This window comes from Protopterus annectens, chromosome 14.part0 (assembly GCF_019279795.1).
Source record: "Protopterus annectens isolate FY-2018-M chromosome 14.part0, PAN1.0, whole genome shotgun sequence".
Taxonomy (NCBI): domain Eukaryota; kingdom Metazoa; phylum Chordata; order Ceratodontiformes; family Protopteridae; genus Protopterus; species Protopterus annectens.
In genome coordinates this window covers 1144075973-1144095887 of record NC_056748.1, presented here as the reverse complement: position 1 = coordinate 1144095887, position 19915 = coordinate 1144075973, and the positions used below count along the sequence as shown (strand labels likewise).

The 19915-nt window shown below is 40.1% G+C and overlaps 1 protein-coding gene across 4 annotated transcripts in view; it reads right to left on the bottom strand.

Annotated features, from left to right (window-relative positions):
- LOC122789462 (peroxisomal N(1)-acetyl-spermine/spermidine oxidase-like) overlaps positions 1 to 19915 on the bottom strand; it is a 553705-nt gene that overhangs the window by 693 nt on the left and 533097 nt on the right. The gene's annotated exons all lie outside the window — the stretch shown is intronic.

Sequence of the window (19915 nt, the reverse complement as noted above, 5' to 3'; positions counted from 1 at the left end):
TATTTTCCTTCTGCTCTAAATTTTTCAGAGCTAGGATGATGTTTAATTAGTTGTTCTTATCAACTTACTAGTCCTATCAAACAAAAATATTTATATTTAAAAAGCCCAAATACCAATTCAGTTTTATAGAATTGCTCAACCTTTAACAACTATACAAAAGTGTATGCAACCCAAAGGGTCTATATTAGAACTGCAAAAGCCCATTTAAGCAAATACGTAAACGTCAACACATATTGCATGAACTGCGAGTACACCGAACATCCGAAACCGCTAAATTTTAAATCTCGAATCGGCACAGTTGTCCCTTCTGCGGTATAGCTCCATAAGGTAAGTGTGCGATAGTTACAGACCTTAGGGTTAGGGTGCGGGTTAAGTAAGTGCATAGATAGTAATGTATGTAAAGGTTAGAAGCAAGGTTTTGTTAAGTGTATGTGTGTGGATTATTTACTTTGTTTGGGTATAACTCATTAAGGTAAGTGTGCGATAGTTATGGACCTTAAGGTTAGGGTGCAGGTTAAGGTAAGTACATAGATAGTAATGTATGTAAGGTTTAGTGTAGGGTTAGAAGTAGGGTTTTGGTTCGTGTGTGTGTGTGGTTTATTTATTTTGTTCGGGTGGGTAGCATGTAGCGAGCGGTGGGGTTGGCCAACTATGCCGGTTTGAGATTTTGAATTTTGCGGTTTTGGGGATTTGGTGTACTTGCGGTTCGCGCAATATGTGTCGACGTTTACGTATTCACTTAAACGGGCTTTTGCGGTTCTAATATAGACCCCAACACAAAATATGATTGACAAGGTAAAACATTACTGACATTAACTTGCTCCAAAATCTATTATATTCTAACGGATAACAGCAATAATTTATATAAGTGCTGTGCTGACAAAGAGGAATGATAGAAGAAATCTATCTTCTCTCTATATCTTCTTTTTGCTTCCCACAGATGAACACTACCAGGGACGACTCCTCATTCACTGCACTTTGGCTGTAGAACAGAACTAAGTCCGACCCAAGTTTGGGGTTGGTGCTGAGATTCAGGCACTCCAGGGCAGCATCATGTTCCAGCCAGGCAGCACGGACCTAGATTCCCACCTTCCTGCATATACCTTTTAATGTTTCATGTCTTATGGCTGGATGTGCAGTGGGCATGCTGATGCATAGTTCTATCTCCAGAGAAACAAAGCCATGTCTTCAATCATGGATAGACTGTAAGGTGCTCCCAAATGCAATCTCCCAGTATGGGCACAACTATCCTCCTGCCTGAGCCACTAATCGAATTTGTGTCATATGGGCCACAGTCAGAGCTCTCTCGCTGTCATGGTGCTGGCATTTCCTTCCTCTTTACCTTCATCCCTCATCCCACCCCCAGCCTAGGAACTACATAGCTAAGTTTCATGCTTATGCTAAAGTGGTAACTGGGAAAACAGGAGAAACAAAAGCCATTTTTTTTTTTATCCATGCATTTGATAAGCAGAAATGCCAAGTGGTCTACTTTCTCTGATAATCCAGACCAGGAGGAAAAAAATATTAACAAATGGAACACAGAACTGTATGTGCAGAACAGCAGTTCATGAAGACTGACAACAGGTTAAGCAAAACAAAGTGGTACATAAATACAAATACAGTTCTGCAGTAAGAGAATTTGTCATTAAACACAGAATACTACTGACAGTTTTAAACTGCTTATACATATATTCGAGGATTTTAAATTTGTATTCCACAGAATAACGGTACACTGTGGTAGTGGTAGACAAAATAAGTATGAAGAATAACAGGGTCATATTGACAAGTTAGTCATAATAAAAAAAGAGACACTGGGGGGGAGATCAAATACTCATGCAAATGAGTAATGTAGCAGGGGAAGAAGGGTAATGGTGTCCTAAACAAAGTTTACATTCAGAAAGGTATATTCTGTGGCCGAGAATGCAGAGTTTTCCTGCTAATGTGCATGACCCTAGTTCACTAGTAGAGAGAAAGCGAAAGGTCTGCTTTTTTTAATTTGTAAGACTATGACGACTACAGAATGTAGATTTTTTTAAACACCTGTATTAAAATATGACTTAAGACACAAGCACACATGCATCAACAGAAAAGAAAAACCATATTTATACATTTTCCATTAATACACATTATACATTTGTCTGTGTTCCAGTCCAACATTATATATAAAATCACCCAATTCCCGTCTTCCCTTAAACTTCACTCCCCCTCCTTAACATTATTCTGCATGTATTGTTCTCACAATTTCCATTTATTTGTATGTACTTTGCTTCTTCCCTTTTCTAAAGATTCATCTTCCAAGTTCTTTTATCTCTTTTATGATATTCAGCGCTTCAAATACTGTTACTTTATATTCTGATTTCCATTTTCTTGTAATTGTTTTTTTTTTGGCAACAACATTATTAAACTTAATGAGGCCTTACTAATGTCCAGGCAATTCAGATTCTGTGTTCCAGCTCAAACCAATCATTTCCTTAGTCAAAGCTACTTGCTCCCTCAATATTTCTGCTAGAGGATTCCACAGCTTTTTTTTTTAAACCTGTCAACTTATTATACTCCTCAAAATATGTTGCCATCTACCTCTTTCTTCTTTATTACACCTCCAATATTTGCTGTCTACCTAAGGAAAAATTATTCGAAATCTGCTTAGGGTACAAAAAAACTTTTACAAGTACTTCCAGGTAAAATTCCTAAAAATCTGAACTTTGTTGCATAATTGGGAGTTGTACATATGTCCTCCCATTATTCCCTTGTAAACTGCTTTTCCAGTCTCTCTTCCCAATCTTTTCTAAGCTCCTCTGATTGATTCTTACAGTTACTATGCAATACTTTATACAACCTACTAATTATGCCCTTTTTAGCAGCAGCTTCTCTTCTAGAATCAACTGAAAAATCTACCAGATCAGGTCTTTCACAAAGGACTACAATATCCCTTTTCTCTTTGTCTATAGGATAGAGAAGGCAGTATTTAACCTGCAGTACAAACTTCTTCTTGGCCTCATCCCACTCTATATTACATTTTCCTTTTGAGTTATTTGTTCCCAACACCTTGGTTCCTTTGCCAGTTTTCTCCAGTAAATTCCTGCTCCCATACCTACTTTTTGTACCCCACCTGTAGTCATCTCCACTGGCAAAATCTCCTTTTCCCCATTCACATGCTAGCTTAGTTTTTAAAACACTTTCTGCAGCTTTATAAATATCTGCATCCAAAATCTCACTCTCTCCTTAATTCTTGAAACCCACCCCTTGCCTGCTTCTTTATCATTCCTTTCCATTTTGAATTATAATCTTCTGCTTGTGTCATATAAGCCTTAACTGTACAGCTTGAAAATTTGCCTTTAAATCCTAAACCACCTTGTTCTTCAGGGGAAGATCAACTTATCCCACTTAACTCTTGTCCTCTTTCCCTCCAAGATAAATTCCTTCACTTCTTTATTAATTGTCCACAACTTCTCCGCTGGCTGATAAAAATATGCCTGAACCGTCAGACCAAGGGGCTTAAATGGGCAGCTAAAGGGACTTAAAACATCATGTTTTCACTGCTTATAAAACATCTTGTTTTCACTAATTATATCTTGCTATCCGTATCCATAAACAACTTCCAATTTCTCAGTTTTTGTATTCTCTTTTGTTTACTCTTTTCCCAAGTGTTCTGCCATAATAAAAGCCCTTATAATCATACTCTCAAAATGCTTCATCTTATGTCCCCATAAACATGGGTATTGCTGAACCAAACCAATTGCAGGTACTTAATTTACAGCTATAGCCTTTGTTTTATCTTCATTAATTTTATATCCTAAAAAAACTTGAAACTGTCTCAAAACATTTTTTTTTCTGGATTTATCAAGTACAAAATAACATCATCTGCAAATAAGTCAACTTTTCTTGACTACCACACCAATTATGTTCTTGAATTTGTTACTTGCTTTCTTTGCCAATGGCTCTAAATATAAAGCAAATAAATGGGAAACAGGACACCCTTGACTGATTCCAATGTTCAAACAACTTAATGAAGAGGAACCCTCCCACTTCAATTCTTGCCTCCAAACCTTCATATATTATTTTATTTATTTATTTTTATTTTACATTTGTTGACCGGGCTAGTCTAGCTGGATATATGTCCATTTTCAGTAGAGGCCCAGGGAGAAAAGCTCCACAAAAAGACAGTAGATACATCAATTGTTATACAAAAGGAAATATTTACAAATGTGCAGTTGTATATAATGAAATTCTTAAGCAAAATAAAGTACAAATTGGTGTTTTTTTTTTTTTTTTTTTCCCACTCTCAGTAAAATTGATCATTAGAGAATAGAATAACAAAAGAACTGTAGAAAGCAAGTGAAGAGTAGAAGGTCAAGGAAATGGTAGTGGAGAGAAAAAAAAGTTTAGTCAGGGTTAGTACAAGGGCAAAGCCATAGGGAATTAAGCAACGTTTTAAGATGCTTCTTGAAAGTATTTAAAGAGGTAACTGCGGTAATTTCACTTGGAAGCTTGTTCCAGGCAGGTGGCAATACAGTTGGCGAACAAACTGTTACCAGCTTTGTTGTTGGATTTATAGGAGTCCGCTAGAAGCTTGGTGGCAGAGTATAAGGAAAAGATGTTTTTATAAGGAGTAATAAGAGAGCTAAGTATAGTAGTATTAGCAGGCTGATAGAAGATTTTGTGGGTGATGGTTAGTTGCTGTAGTAGAATTTGAGTAGGAAGTTCTAGCCAGCCTAGTTGTTTAAGATTAGAGCAATGATGGGTACAAAAAGGGGCTCCTGTTGCAAATCTGGCTATATTGTTATATGCCATTGCTAGTTTATTGAAATTAGATTTAGATAAGTTTGTAAAAATCGGTGAGGCATAAAGAAGGGTAGAGAGCAGGTGTGTTTGTGCTAAAGTACTTCTGGCTAAGGTTGTAAGGTAGGGTTTAAGCCTATAGAGAGATCCAAGTTTCCTATTGACTGACTTGATGGTTAAGTTAATATAGGAATCAAAGTTGAGATTGTGGTCTATTGTGACACCAAGAAGTTTGGTAGTAGGGTCAGGGGATATTATAGTGCCACTGTTAGAAGTAATATTGAAGGTAAAAGAAGACGACTTTTGTGTAGGTGTGAAGAGTAATAATTTAGTCTTTTTGGGATTCAGTAATAGGCAATATTGGTGGAACTAGTTTTCGGCTGCTGAGAAGACTTTTTGTGTAGTAGCCTGAAGCTCAGTTGGGGAGGTAGTTGAACATATCAGCGTAGAATTGTCTGCATATTGTATACAGATGGATTGTGGAATGGACTTATTTAGGTTGTTAATAAAAATAGAAAAGAGGAGAGGTCCCAGTATTGAGCCTTGTGGTACTCCTATTGTGATAGGAAGAAGAGATGATAAGTGATTTTCCCATAATACTGCTTGTTGTCGATTGTCTAAATAGGAATTAAACCACTGGATAGCCTGAGAGTCTAAATTGAAGGATTTAAGGATATTTAGTAAGAGAGGATGGTTGACCATATCAAAGGCCTTAGAGAGGTCTAAGAAAAGAGCTGAGGAAGGTAGGTTATTATTCTGATTTTTATTAATATTGTCAGAGAATGACAAGAGAGCAGTGGTGGTACTGTGATGAGGTCTAAAACCGTGCTGGCAATCTGCTAGGAGATTGTTTCGGAGGAGATGGTCAAGTAATTGCCTATGAACACATCTTTCCAAGATTTTAGCTAGTGGAGAAAGTAAAGCTATGGGACGGAAGTTTGAGAGCTCGTTTGAGTTACCACTCTTATGTAGTGGAATGATATGAGAGACCTTCCAGAGGGTAGGAATAGTACCTTCAGTGATGGTTCGGTTAATTAAAATGGAGATAGGAAAGGCAATTGCTTTGGCTCCTATTTGTAGTTACTCAGCTGGGATAAGGTCAGCTGAGGGGGTACAAGGTTTAAGTTTTGTAAGTAAGGTATAGATGAGATCTGTTGAGACAGGTTGCAGTTTGAAAGAGGGGGGTTCATTGTTTAGGGAGAGAGGTACTTCAGTGGACTGAGGAGATAAGGTTGATGCCAGGGTAGTGACAGTGTCTGAGAAAAATGAGTTGAAAGTGTCAGCAATTTGCTTGGGTATAGTTTGAGTGAGGTTAGAAGGAGTGGGTGTTTTGGAATTGCCTGGATGTAGAAGTTTGTTGATACCAGCCCAGAATTTCTGAGGATTTTTACGCTGTGTATGTTGGAATTTCCAGTAGTAATTTTTTTTTATCTTTGGAATATTAATTTCTTTGTTTTGTTTCTAAGTTGTTTAAAGATCAGGTGGTCAGCTAGGTTTTTGGTAGATCGCCATTTGTCCCAAGTCCTATTTCTAAGTAGCATTTTTTGTTTGGTTTCTTTAGATAGCCATGGAGCAATCTTTGCTTTGGTTTTTATTAATCTTGTGGGGGCATGGTGGTTGAGAATTTGGAGGAATTTGTTGTTAAAGTATAAAACAGCCTCATCAAGAGGTAAGTATTTTAGGGGAGACCAATTGCAAGCTTCGAGTTCTAGTTGGAAGTTGGCTTGCTTGAAATTAGTTTTGCTCCTGGTAGTTCTGAGTTGTATATTATTGGCAATAGGGCTCTTTAGTCTGTTGATGAAAGTGATTAGATGGTCACTAATATTATCAGGTAGTGTTCCTGTGACATAAGTCATGGGGTTACTATTAACTAGAATCCAGTCCAGGGTGCTCTGTTTAGAGCTGGTTTTATTTATTCTTGTAGGGGTGGTAATAGCTTGATTAAAGCCATAGAGGTTTATATGTGAAGTGGGTATTTGGGAAATACAACAATTCCTATCAATATTAAAGTCTCCTAGCAGTATAGTTTCCGAAGGGAAGGAGGTTGAGAGCCAGCTGAGAAGGTTTTCAAGGGTATTAATGTTGTTACCTGGTGGGATGTAACAGCAAATAATATAAATGGATTTATTTGTATTAATTTGTAATTTGGTGATTAAGATTTCAGTATTACTTAGTGCGGGTGGTTTGATATCTAGTAGGGTAACCAGTAGTTCAGTTTTGTAAAGTACAGCTACACCCCCCCACCTTTTTGATATTATGGTCAAGTCTAATGATGTTATAGCCTGGTGGTAGCATGTCATTGTCCTTGGTGTTTGTCCTTAGCCAGGTTTTAGTTAGGCAAAGGATATCAAAGGAATATAGATCAAGGAGGGCATGTAGTTGAGTTATTTTATTATCCAGGCTGCGAATATTAAGGTGGGCTATCTGTAGAGAATTGAGATTGGTGGTAAGACTTGAATAAGTAACTTGGTTTATTGAGGGGATAGTAGGGTGGTAGGGGTTTGGGCCTGGATTAGGATGAATGTCACCATAGATGAATAATAGATGTTGGTGACTATATGTGTGTTTACAAAGTTTGGAAGATACTGAAAAAGGTTTCACAAGTAGAAGAAACTTGATATGTGTTGTTCTGTGGTATTGAGGTCTGAGGTATGAGGATAATGAAGTAATGTTGCTATGTGATTGTGGGGTGTATTCAAAGTGGGTATTAGTTTGTTTTAGTGTTAGATGGGATAAAGTTAGCTTTCTATTTTCAAAGAAGGTAAGGGAGTAGGAAATAAGAAGAGTGTTTAGAAGTAGGAAGGAGGAGAGAAGGAAGTTATAGTTAGAAATGCTTGGGTTATACAAGAAGCAGGTAGTAGAGTGGTGTGAAGACAGAGAGATAATAGGGTGGAGCTAATTACTTCAGCTATCTAATTGGTGGATATATTAGTGTGTTGGGGTGTGGAGATAGAGAGTTGATAGGGTGGAGCAAATTAGGTTTGCTGTCTTATTGGTGGCTATAGTAGTGGGTTGGGTTATACATGTATAAGAATAGGACCACTGTGGGTGGGTGGGAATTGGGGGTAGGGTAGGGGAGTGGAGTGGAGTGAGCCCGCAGGGCGAACGGAGCGGGTAGAGCAAGGAAAAGGTAAGTCAAACAAAAAACAATCAATCAGTTAGCTCATTTGGGATCGCTCCCAGGGTCCGGTAAGCTATTGTAGAGGGAGGAGGAGTTAGCAGGGTGTATAGGAGGCGGGACAGAGAGATTTGGGGGGAATTTATAGTATACAGACTGAGCTAATACAATTATGGATTTGTAAGCAGCACCACAGAAAAATTACAACAGGATATAAGAACAGAGGTAGGATATTTGTTCCTTTATAGGTCTAGATTTAATAGGTGTGAAAAACAGAGAAAAGGGGGAAAGGTAGCACTGCGTGGGGTAATTACTAGAAACTGGATTGTTTGTTTAGCAGAGCTAGCTTCTCTTATGGACGGGAATTTAAATAGGGAAGGAAAAGCAGACTTGTGCTGCCATCTAGTGGCCTTAGCATGTAATTACTACCCAATATTACAAGCTAATTGAAATTGGGCACGAGTGTACAAGTAGCAGGGATGGAAGGAAAGTAAGGACTATGTTAAGCTGCTGGCGAACACAAGGCAGAGCCCTATCTTATCAACAAAATGTCCCCAGAAGTGGTACAGTCAATAAATAGTAATTAGATAGTAGCACTAGTAAGTATATACATGCAGCAATTCTTATTGAAAATGCTGTATAGGGTTCCATGGAGAAACTGAATTCCACTTTACTGGAGGAATTTCAATGGAGGGTAGTCCGCTGGGCAGGTCGCCACTACAGGAGAGGACTAGCAAATACTACAGTAGGCAAGATGCAGCAATTCGTATTGAAAATGCTGTCTAGGGTTCCACGGAAAAAACGAATTCCGCTTTACTGGAGGAATTTCAATGGAGGGTAGTCCACTGGGCAGGTCGCCACTACAGGAGAGGACTAGCAAATACTACTGTAGGCAAGATGCAGCAATTCTTATTGAAAATGCTGTATAGGGTTCCGTGGAGAAATCAAATTCCGCTTTACTGGAGGAATTTCAATGGAGGGTAGTCCGCTGGGCAGGTCGCCACTACAGGAGAGGACTAGCAAATACTACAGTAGGCAAGCTACGGGCAAGCCAGCAGCATGCAGGACGGGCAGATAGCCTGGGGAATGGATATTTAAAATATATATATTCTTCTTATATATCTTCTCATATATCCTACTAGTTAACCTTAATCAGGGATTGCAAATGAGTCCATTGCTCTACTCATAAAATCCTACCTTACTCTGTCAAATGATTTCTCTGCATCAAGATTCACCAGCAACAGTGGTGTTTCCTTACAATTTGCTTCACTCTGGATTATCGGTGCTCTATTATATTTCAAATGTTTGCCTTCCCCTCCACAAAACCACACAGACTCATATCTATCAATTTTGGCCAGTCTTTTAGCTAGCTAATATAGACAAATACTTAAATAATAGTTTTAAATTAAAATGGGTTTATATGAAGCTTGGTCTAAGGGGTCTTTGCTATCTTAAGGTAATGCATCCACCACAGCTTTCTTCCAAGATGCTGGTGCTTCCCCTCTTTTAAAAATACTATTAAACAAAATCTTACAGAGCTTTATCCCTTTCTTCCACCCTAACTTCCTCTGGAATACCATCTGTTTCTGCAGACGTCCCTGCAGATTGATTATACATCACATTTTCTATCTTACCTCCTCCTATATTAAATATTAGTTGTTGAGATGCATCTTCCTCTAATCTTGGCAAAATTAAGTCTTCCTTAAATATTTCCATTTATGTTGTTTCTTGGTTTTCACATTCCCCTGCTTTATACAAATTTTTGTAAAATTTCCTAAATACCTCTATAGGATCTCTGTTTTTTTCTTGTCATAAGCCCCCTAATTTGGCAACAGCCCTTTCTATTTTCTGTTGCTGAATCATTCTGCTAAGAATTTTTGTGCTGTATCAACAATTTGATGGTTAACAGCAATCTTTCTAAAATGTATGCATATTATCCAAATACTCCCCGTTCTTTTCTTTAGCACTCTATGATTGCTCCTCTTGTTCTGTGAGATTCCCCTTATTCTGCAATATTGACTTTTGCCAGCCCCTCTAAACAACTACTGTTACTTCTTAGCCATCTCTCTTACTCTTATTTTCTATTTTGAAACTCTATTTTCATTTTATCCAACTCACAAGCTAGACATTCTGAAAAGTCTATTTTCTCCAACAACTCTTAAATAATTTCCACTACCCATTCCATAAGTTCTTCTCTTTTCAACGGATAGGTGGGAAAGCACCTCTATTTCATTTTTACTTCATTATCCTGAATTTTTATCTTAGTTTTTATCAGTACATGATCTGAAATGGCACTGGATATGTGATGAAGCTTTCAATTAAATGCATTATTTCCTGTGAAATATAAGCTCTATCCAGTCTAGTTTGGTTATTGTACCTTGGGGAATATGTAAATTATATCCAAGTTCCTACAACTGAATTTACATCTTCCATTCCAAGTATTTTCATACATTTCTTCATAAACCTACTAAGTCTCCCTAATGCATCCTCACCATTGCAAATCAAGTTACACTCCCCAACTATATCTAATAATCCCTGCTGAAGAAATTATTTTCCCAAATTTTTTACGATCAATAATAGCGTTTTTTGATGACCAGTGTATGCCCGTGTAATCCTCCTCCCTTGGTGATAGCGGCTTACTACCACAAATACCTAATTTTTGTCTTTTGTACTCTTAAATCACTACTGAAGCCTCTAATAATCAGTATTTTTACTCCCCTTTCCTTTTTTTCCTGATATTCTGCTGAATATCCATCCTGAAATCATTCCTTTCTGTCTTATTTTCAGCCTATTGGCTTACAAAAAAACTTCATAGCTTAAGCCAAGGACATTTAAGCATCCACTCCTGTAAACACAAGACAAATTATCATCTTAATTTTACATATACAGTACACTTTTACATCCTACCCATACTCCAGTAGCCAAAGATCACAGCATTATATTAACTTAAACTTGCTTCTGTCCAGCCTTTCATCATGTGTTATATTGTATTTTACTTGTATTGCATATTGTATTGCACCTGTATTTCTTACAACTAAAAAATGTACTTGCTTACTTTAATATCTTTAACATACTCTAGCTATCGAAAAGACCACTCACATTTAGCATACTCCTGACTGCACACTATACAAAACTGCTTTACAATATAACGTGGTTTATACCATAAACTTTTTATATGAACAGTAAGTAAGAACAGTTGAACTTGAGTTACTTATCCTTTCCCTCTATATCCCTTCTGTATATTGGCATAACGAGGCATTACAGCCAACCTATATAAGTTTAACAAAGTCACCAAATTTTTTTTTTGCAAAGACATATTTCACAAATGTGACTGATGCTTTATAGTCTCACTATAATTAAACACTAAACTCATTTTAGTGTTGCTGTTAATCTTCCTGATCATCTCCATCTCCTCTGGTCCTAGTCTAAAGTACCCCTGATTCTTCTAGATAATTCCTGTGCTTTTTCCGTCTCTCAATCATCTTCCTTTGGAATACTTGGAAAGGCTTCAATGGAAAATTCTCTCTATGAGCTTTACTGCCAGAAGAATAAGACACAATTAATCTTGAGAGTTTTGAGCATTCCTTGTTGACGGAAATGACACACTTTTTGTTAAATAAACTTCATTTCCTCCTTATCCTGTTCTGCATCAAAAAATCCAGGAAAAAAACTACTCTAAAGACAGCAGGCTATAACAGCTTGAATATTGCACCTGCCCCTTGACATTTCCCTGGGATAAATTTGCTTCTCTTCGGACTGGAGAACAGTGAATAATCATTTTCCACAAACACCCTGCTGTTTCCAACTAGTAATAGTTTCCTCCTGTTCTATAGTTTTGTCAAGATAATCTGTTTTTGCTGGTGTGATTGTATCTCTACTATTAGAGACCTTGGCTGCTTTTTCATGGCCAGATTTGGAGCATACACTCAATGTGCACTTTCAATTAACAAATCATGCAGTGGAACTCCAGTCCAGCTGCTTATTTGTCCTTTCATAGTGTCTGTTACTTCTACTTTCTTTAGTACAGCATAAACCTCTTTTCTTTCTGCTTGTTCTATCTTCTAATGCTATCATTTTTTGAAACAGATCTTCTTGAGAAGCCTCATACTTGGCCAGCCTTTTCTTCATTTCAGCCTCTGATTTTTGTAGTTTTATCAGTTCATCTGAATAGCTAGTTAAAACAACTTTTTACCATCATTTTATTTGAGTTGATATATTCCTTCAATGTTTCTTTTATTTTAATCACCTCTGAGAGTACATTTGCTTTATTTTTCATGTAAAACTGCTGGAAGCCATTTCTTGTACCAAAGTTGAACTTTGAAATGCTTTTTGCTGAAAAGCTGCAAGATTCTTCCCAGGCACTGTTTTCTCTTCAACTTTTTCTAGTTGATTTGCTTTCAGGTTCTCTAAATTTCTTATCTGTTGGCATCCAGGCAGTGTACTTAATAGGTAGTAACTGAATTTTACCCAAAAAGGCAAGACAAGTGGCTTCCCTTTTCCAGTTTCTGTTTTCACACTGACCGTGTTAAAGTTAAGCTGCTGATCAGTGTGCAGCCATATTGAAAGTCCAGACTGTAATAGATTTTGAAGAAAGTTAATGTCAGCAGGGCCTGCCTTATGCATAGGTAAACTAGACAACAACCTAGGGTGCACTTTCCCTTTTTTTTTTGCAATATTAATGTTTCTTTAGTCTAAAACAAAGTGCCCCTGCGAAAGAAAAAATATATACTAAGCGCAGCAAGTGCTCCAGGGGGGCGGTGCTCCAGCTGACTTGACATTCATGTGAAGTTATGCTACATTTACCTTAAACATTGTGATCTTCCAGGAGTACAGACCTTACAACATTCAAGTGCAGGTGTGAAGGCCGCTGAAAGAGCTTGGATTTTTTTTTTAATTATTACTTGTACACCAAGAGATGGAGCAGAGGCAGGGTCAAATTCTGGATAGAGACAAAGAAAATGGCATAATGCTTGTGAAAGAAATGGTACTACCAATTTTACAATAATGTTGGCAGACTGATCAACCAGATATGTTGGGCAATACTACAAACATATTTTGTGTGGACATCTGAGAGGAATGTCGCAATAAGAGCAGTATCATCAATCTTTCTGCAATCATGTTCATAGGTTCATACTAGGCTATCTGCCCTAGGGCATTTATAAGCCTAGCCAGAGTGTGTTTGGCTTTCGCCACCCATTTTAAATTAATTTTGCTATGCCTTTTTTTGAGGTTAGTATACTGTGCCTCTGTCTAACAGTGACACAGAAGTGATAGCCGGGGTAAACCTACGATCTCCCATCCACTCATCAAGATTCCTCTTGAAGAGAGTCAATGTGGGACTCTGCCTAACCTGGACTGGGATTTTATTCCAGAGTGAAGGGAGCCTCTGGGTTATGAATCTGTCCCTCCAGCATGTCCTATTTATTTCAGTGCTGAGGTTCAAGTCTCTCGAGCGCGTAGCTCGATTGGATTTGGATTTTCTGAGGTGCAGCATGTCCATTAATTCCAGGTTGGACATGGCTTTATACGTCAGGCACAGATCGCCACTGAGTAGAGCTGGAATTTCTTTAACCGGGCAGCATATGGCATCTGCTTGAGCCCTTTGATCCTCTTGGTGAGGTACTTTTGGGGTCTTTCCAGTTGCTGCAGGTGTCTGGTAAGGTACATCCCAAAAGGGGCATTGTACTCAATTATGGGCCTGATGAGGGATGAGTAAAGAGGCACGATGACCTCCCCTGATCTAGATGTGAATCCCTTCATGATTAGGTGGGCTATATAAAATGTTTTTCTAACCACTTTGGCCACGTGGTTGTCAAATGAGAGATTGCTATCAACTTGGGTCCCCAGGTCTCTACTGACTTCTTCTGTACTTAATGGATTACCACCTATGTGGTAATTTGTGGGCACTTTGTTTTTGCCAAAGGGGATGACTATACACTTTTTGGCATTTAGCTTGAGGCCATGGCTCTGGCACCAGTTGTCTGTTTCTATGAGACCCTTTTGGAGGATGCTTGTGTTGGCTGGAGAGTTGACTATGGCACCCAGTTTGCAGTCATCTGTGAACTTGGTCAGCCACAGTCCTTCCGTGTTGGCCTGTACTGCCGAGAAATATATACCGAACAAGAGAGGTCCCAGGACTGAGCCTTGTGGGACGCCACTTGTAACTGGTTTGGAGTCTGACATCGCTCCAGCAATTCTAACCATGTGGGTTCTGTCCTTGAGCCAGTTTGCAACCCATCTAGTGACATAGGGGTTTATATTTAAGCTGGTGAGCTTATCTATAATGCCCGAGTGGGGTATTGTATCGAAGGCTTTTGCGAGGTCCAGGTAGGCTGTGTGGACCACCTTCCCCTCATCAATGGCCTTGGTGACTGTTTCAAAGAAATCGACCAAGTTTAAGAGGCAGGATCTGCCCTTAACAAAGCCAAACTGGGTAGGATCCAGTGACTGTAGGTCCCCAATATCTTTATTTATGAGGTCCGTGATGATCCTTTCCATAGCTTTGCAGACCAAGCTAGTCAGGCTTATGGGGCGATAGTTTCCAGGATCCGTTGAGACACCACCTTTGTGGAGAGGGACCACTGTTGCTGTATGCCACTCTTTGGGTACATATCCTGTAGTAAGGCTAAGATTGAACAGTAGTTTTATGTTTGGGTTTAGCTCTTCTTGGAGTTCATGTAGGACGCAGCCCGGGACACCATCTGGTCCCATTGATGCTGTGTTTTTTGCTTTGGAGAGGGCGGCTCTTACCTGAGCATCTGAGATGTCAGGGGGGCAGCACTCTGTTGGGATAGATATTTGCCCTTTTGGTGGGGAGAAGTTTGCACTGAACCTGTCAGCTAGGATGTTGGCAATGTCTGTGGGCTTGGTGTATTTTTTGTCATTTTGGACTAATTCTGAGTATATCTGGGAATTCCCACCCAGGTTCCTAACATAACTAAAGAAAGCCTTGTGATTATCCTTAGTGTCCTGTGCAATTTTTCTCTCGAAGCTGGCCTTAGACGATTTTATGAGTGCCCGTAGTTTTTTGCTAATACTGATCAGAGATGCCTTCTCTTTTTGGGATTTTGCTCTATCATGTAGTAGCTTCCTCCTTCTATTGTATAGTTTGTTTATGGCTGGGGTCCACCAGACAGGACGTCTGCCTTTGGAGGATTGGGTCTTGGTTTTATTTGGGATTGCATGATCCATGCATTCCTGAAGGTGTTCATAGAATGCGTTTATAAAGGATTCCGCGGTCTGGGCCGTATTTTCCACAGGCCCGGGGGCTTTGAAGGATTTCACCTCGGTTTTGAGGCATGTGAAATTTGCTTTAGAGAAGTTTTCACTGTGGTTTTCTGGGCAGGGGGTGGGGTCGGGATGTGAATATCCAGTAAGATTAGTTTATGGTCTGATCTTACCAGTGTGGGATACACTTCTGGTCTGGAGCATAGTGTCCCCATGTTGGTGATGATCAGGTCCAGTATGTTTTCCCCTCTTATGGGAGTGGTAACAAGTTGTTCCATAGCATTTGAGTTTATAAATTCTAGGAACTTTTGGGCTAGGGTGTTGGAGCTAGAGTAATGCTCCCAGTCTATGTTTGGGTAGTTGAAGTCGCCCAATATAAAGATGTTTGGAGAGACCTTCATATTTTCCAGTATTCTCAGGAAGGCCAAGTGGGGTTCCTGTGTTTGGGAGGGTGGTCTGTAGCAGGCTATAAACTGGAAGGCAGTTTTACCCACAGTTAGTTACACATGGATAGTCTCTGATGCTTCGTGCTGTGCCACCAACCTGGAGGTGTGGGCATCTTTGACGAATATTGATACTCCCCCTCCTTTTGTGGTTCGGTCTAAGTTTTGGGGCCGAAAAGCATGGTATGAGGTATAACCTGGTAGTGCTGGGGTGCTCTCGGGAGCCTTGAACCAGGTTTCTGTTACTGCACAGATATCGATGTTCTCCATGCTAAGAAGAGTTTCGAGTGCGTGCATCTTGAGGTTTAGACTTCTGGCGTTGCGTAGCATTACTGTTGGCTTTGTGATTTGTGTCGGGCAAGTTAGATTGGAATACTTTGTGTTTTAAATCATCTGTGTGGACTATGTAGGTATACCTCTTAAATTCTTAGAAAGAGATCTATACAAAGCCTAAAGTAATTCTAGGTGGCACTAACACAAAAATAGGGACAGATTTTAAATACTGCTCTTATAAAAGTTGCTAGAATAACATGATTTGTGTTAAAAAGAAGTTATGTATTCACCATAATGTTCCATGTGAGTTGTTCATCTTGCCTTCATTCTCACTGATGGGTTTGGAGCAGATCCTCGGCTCCGACTTAGCCAAATCCAAAAGCTCAAGTTCTACTCCCCATCCCATGATGATCTTGTTTGCTGCCAACAATGGAGTAAGCCATCTCCTAATAGAGCAAGTATAGAATATCCTAGATAAAAGATCAATTACAGCCATACCTCACCTCAGATTTTCGATCGCAAGAAGCCTGGAAGGGGGTTGGAGGGTGGAACACAAGAATGAAGGCAAGATGAAAAACTCACATGAAACATTATGGTGAGTACATAATTTCTTTATGTGAAGTTGTTCTATCTTGCCTTCATTCTCATTGATGGGATAGCGTCCCAAGCAACATCTTCTTGGGTGGCTCACAGGAGTATATTCTTATGACAGTGGAACCAAAGGAAGCCCTGTCCCTTGAGGCCCTATCCACTTTGTAATGAGTGATAATGGTATGAGGCCTTGACCAAATGGCTGCAGCACAAATTGTATCTATTGGTAATTTGGCAGAAAAGGCTGAGGAAGTGGATACTGCTCAAGTTGAGTGGGCTTTTATTTGGTCTTGTAATGGTGAATTCACTGAACTGTAAGTAAAGGAAATACAGTCTAATAACCATTTTGATAAAGTGTTTTTTTCCAACAGGAGCACCCTTCTTGGAGTCTGAGAAGGAAACAAATAGTTGATCTATTTTCCTGAAATCCTTGGTCCTGTCCAAATAGAAGCATAGCTGTCTGTGAAGGTCAAGCTTGTGTAACATATACTCTGCCTTATTGCCATACTTTGGGAAGGATACAGGCAATTCTATAGATTGATTGAGATTCTTTTCTGAGCACAACTTTGGTAAAAATGAGGGATTTGTCCATAGAGACACTCTATCATTATGAAATATCATGTAAAGGGGTTTTATGGACAAAGCCTGTAACTCTGAAACCCTCCAAACAGAAGTAATAGCTAGTAGAAAGATGTTTTTTCATGTAATATACTTTAGGTCAAACGAAGACGCTGGTTCAAACTGTGATAGAATTATTTGTGACAGTACAAAATTTAGATTCCACTGGGAAAGAGGAGATTTGATGGGTGGTCTTAAATGTATCGTGCCTTTGAGAAAAGCCTTCAAAGGTCTATGAGACTTTCCTCATCAGGATGGAAGTTGGAGACTGAAGTCAACTGGACTCGAATAGTTGCAGGAGCTGCTCCCTCATTGAATAGCCTTGCCAAAAATTCTAAAACAGAAGCTAATGGGACTAAAAAAGGATCAATCTGATTTCGTAATGCCCATATTGAAAATCCTTTCCATTTCCCCAGATGTAGCTTTCTAGTGGATGATTTGTGACAGGATGTCAATATATGCTGCACTGCAGCTGAAAGATTCTGAAGCCTGGCTATGTTTGGAATTGGAGCAGCCAAGCTGTCAATTTGAGGGACCAAAGGGACAGGTGAAGAGCCCCTGAAGAGTGAATCAAGAGATCTGGAAATGGGTCCGGGATCCATGGTTCTTCCAATAGATGAAGCCGAAGAAAGGGGATGCAAATCTGGCGAGGCCAATCGGGGGCTATCAGAACTATGGTTCTTCCCTGAACTTTGGGTATCAGAGGAAATGCTGGAAAAGCATAAAGGAGACCCGGGGCCAATTGTGAACAAGTGCATCCCTTGGGGCTTCCCCCGGTGGGTGGATTAGGGCAAAGTAGTTGCTGCATTTAGTGTTTGTGTATGTGGCAAAAAGGACGCAGCAAGGCTGATCCCATATGTGGAATATGTCTTCCACCACTTCTTTCTTTACGGACCACTCGTGAGATAATAGAATTGCCCTCTTCAGCTTGTCTGCTATCACGCTGGACTTCCCCGGGATGTGTATTGCTATCAGAAAGCGCTGGATGGACTTTACCCACTGCCATACTCTCAAGGGTTCTGAACATAGGGGGTAAGATTTGGTTCCCCCTTCTTTATATACCAGACTACTGACATGTCTGTCTGGACTGCATTGGTCCCCAGAGAAAGAGAGTTTTGAAAGGAATGCTAGAAGTACCGCTCTCATCTCTAGGACATTGATATGCAGGTGAGCCTCATGTCCTTTCCATGTGCCTTAGTCTGTTCTTCCCTGATAATGCCCCCCCCCCCTATCAGGGAAGCATCTGTGGTCACTATGGCAACTGGGTTGGGTAGAACAAAGGGACATCCTACTGTTACACACTGTGATGTCAGCCACCACTGGAGGTCATTCTTGCATGAATTCATGAGTATAATCTGATCCGACATTGGGAGTTCCTGAAAGGACCACTGGGTGAACAGAAGCCATTGAAGTATCCGCATATGCATCCGGCCAAGTGGAATTGCAATGATTGCTGCCGCCACTGTACCCAGCAATTTGAGAACTGTAGAAGCTGGAGCTTTTTCTTTCGAGAAAAGGGCTAGAACCTGTTGCCGAAGAGCAAAAACCCTTTCTGATGGAAGTTTTAAGGTCATTGTGGTGGTGTCCAGATCTGCTCCTATAAAAATGGTATGTTGCAATGGCAATAAGGCAGGCTTTTTGAAATTTATGGTAATCCTCAACTGACAGCATAGATTCATAGTAGTGTCCCTTGCTTGAATGAGCTGATGCCTGGTGGTGGTGGTTAGGAGCCAGTCTAAGTATGGAAACACCTGGAATCCCAAACACCTCAAGTGAGCCGTGACTACTGCCATACATTTGGTGAACACTCGGGCAGTGCTCGAAATTGGTAGTGACTGGCCCCCAGTCAAAAGCGCACGTGATCTCTGGATGGTCTGATGTAGTATGCATCCTGGAGACCTATAGAGTACATCCAATTGTCTTTTCCTAGAAAAGAAAGTAGCGACTGCAGTGTAACCATCTGGAAGTTTGTCTTTTTCACAGATTTGTTTAACCTGCTGGGATCCAAAATGGGCCTCCAGTCCCCTGTTTTCTTTGGAACTAAAAAGAACACGGAGTAAATTCCATATCTTATATGGTCTGTGGGGACCGACTGGATAACTCTTTTTTTGTAACAACCTTTGAACTTCTATGGTTGCTTGTTCCCTGTGACTAGGTGGAACGTCTGGGATTTTTCTTACTGAGGGAGGTAGGGTGGAAAAGGGAATAGAGTAACCTCAGGATATGATGCTTTGCACCCAGCTGTCTTTTTTGTTATTTTTAGCCAGGCATCTGGGTACAAAGATAAACGTCCCCTGACTGCTTCCAGAGATGGACAGGCGGGCCTCCTCTCAGGAGTGCTGATAGGGCTTCCCAAAGAACTTTTCTCTGTCACCCTGGTTCTGCGGACCCCCCTCCCCCATGGACGGCATCTTCCATTATTACCCCCTCCTCTGGCTCTGGAGGGGGTTTCACCACGTTGTCCTGAAAGGCTCCTCGAGTTTTACGGAACCACATCTTTCCACCTTTCTGACCTTTGGGGTAGGGTCTGGTAGGAGTGGAAAAACAGACTCCGATGGCAGATAGTCTTTCCATCTTGTTCACACCGGGTAAGTGTTTCTTTCACTTTGGGTCCAAACAGGGATGAGCCATCGAAAGAGATGTTGATAAAGGATGACTTAAAGGGCTTCACAAAAGAACATAAGCACATCGAGGAATGTCTCCTAAGAGCAATTCCTGTACCCTCTGCTCACGCCATCAGCTGCAGACGAAAGCAGCCACATGGATGAGTTTGTTAGGGAATTGAGGGTGGAGAGCTGTGAAGATATTTTATCTGAGAACCCCACAGCTACAGAACCCTGTAGAGTATCTCCTAGCTCTTTTAGGA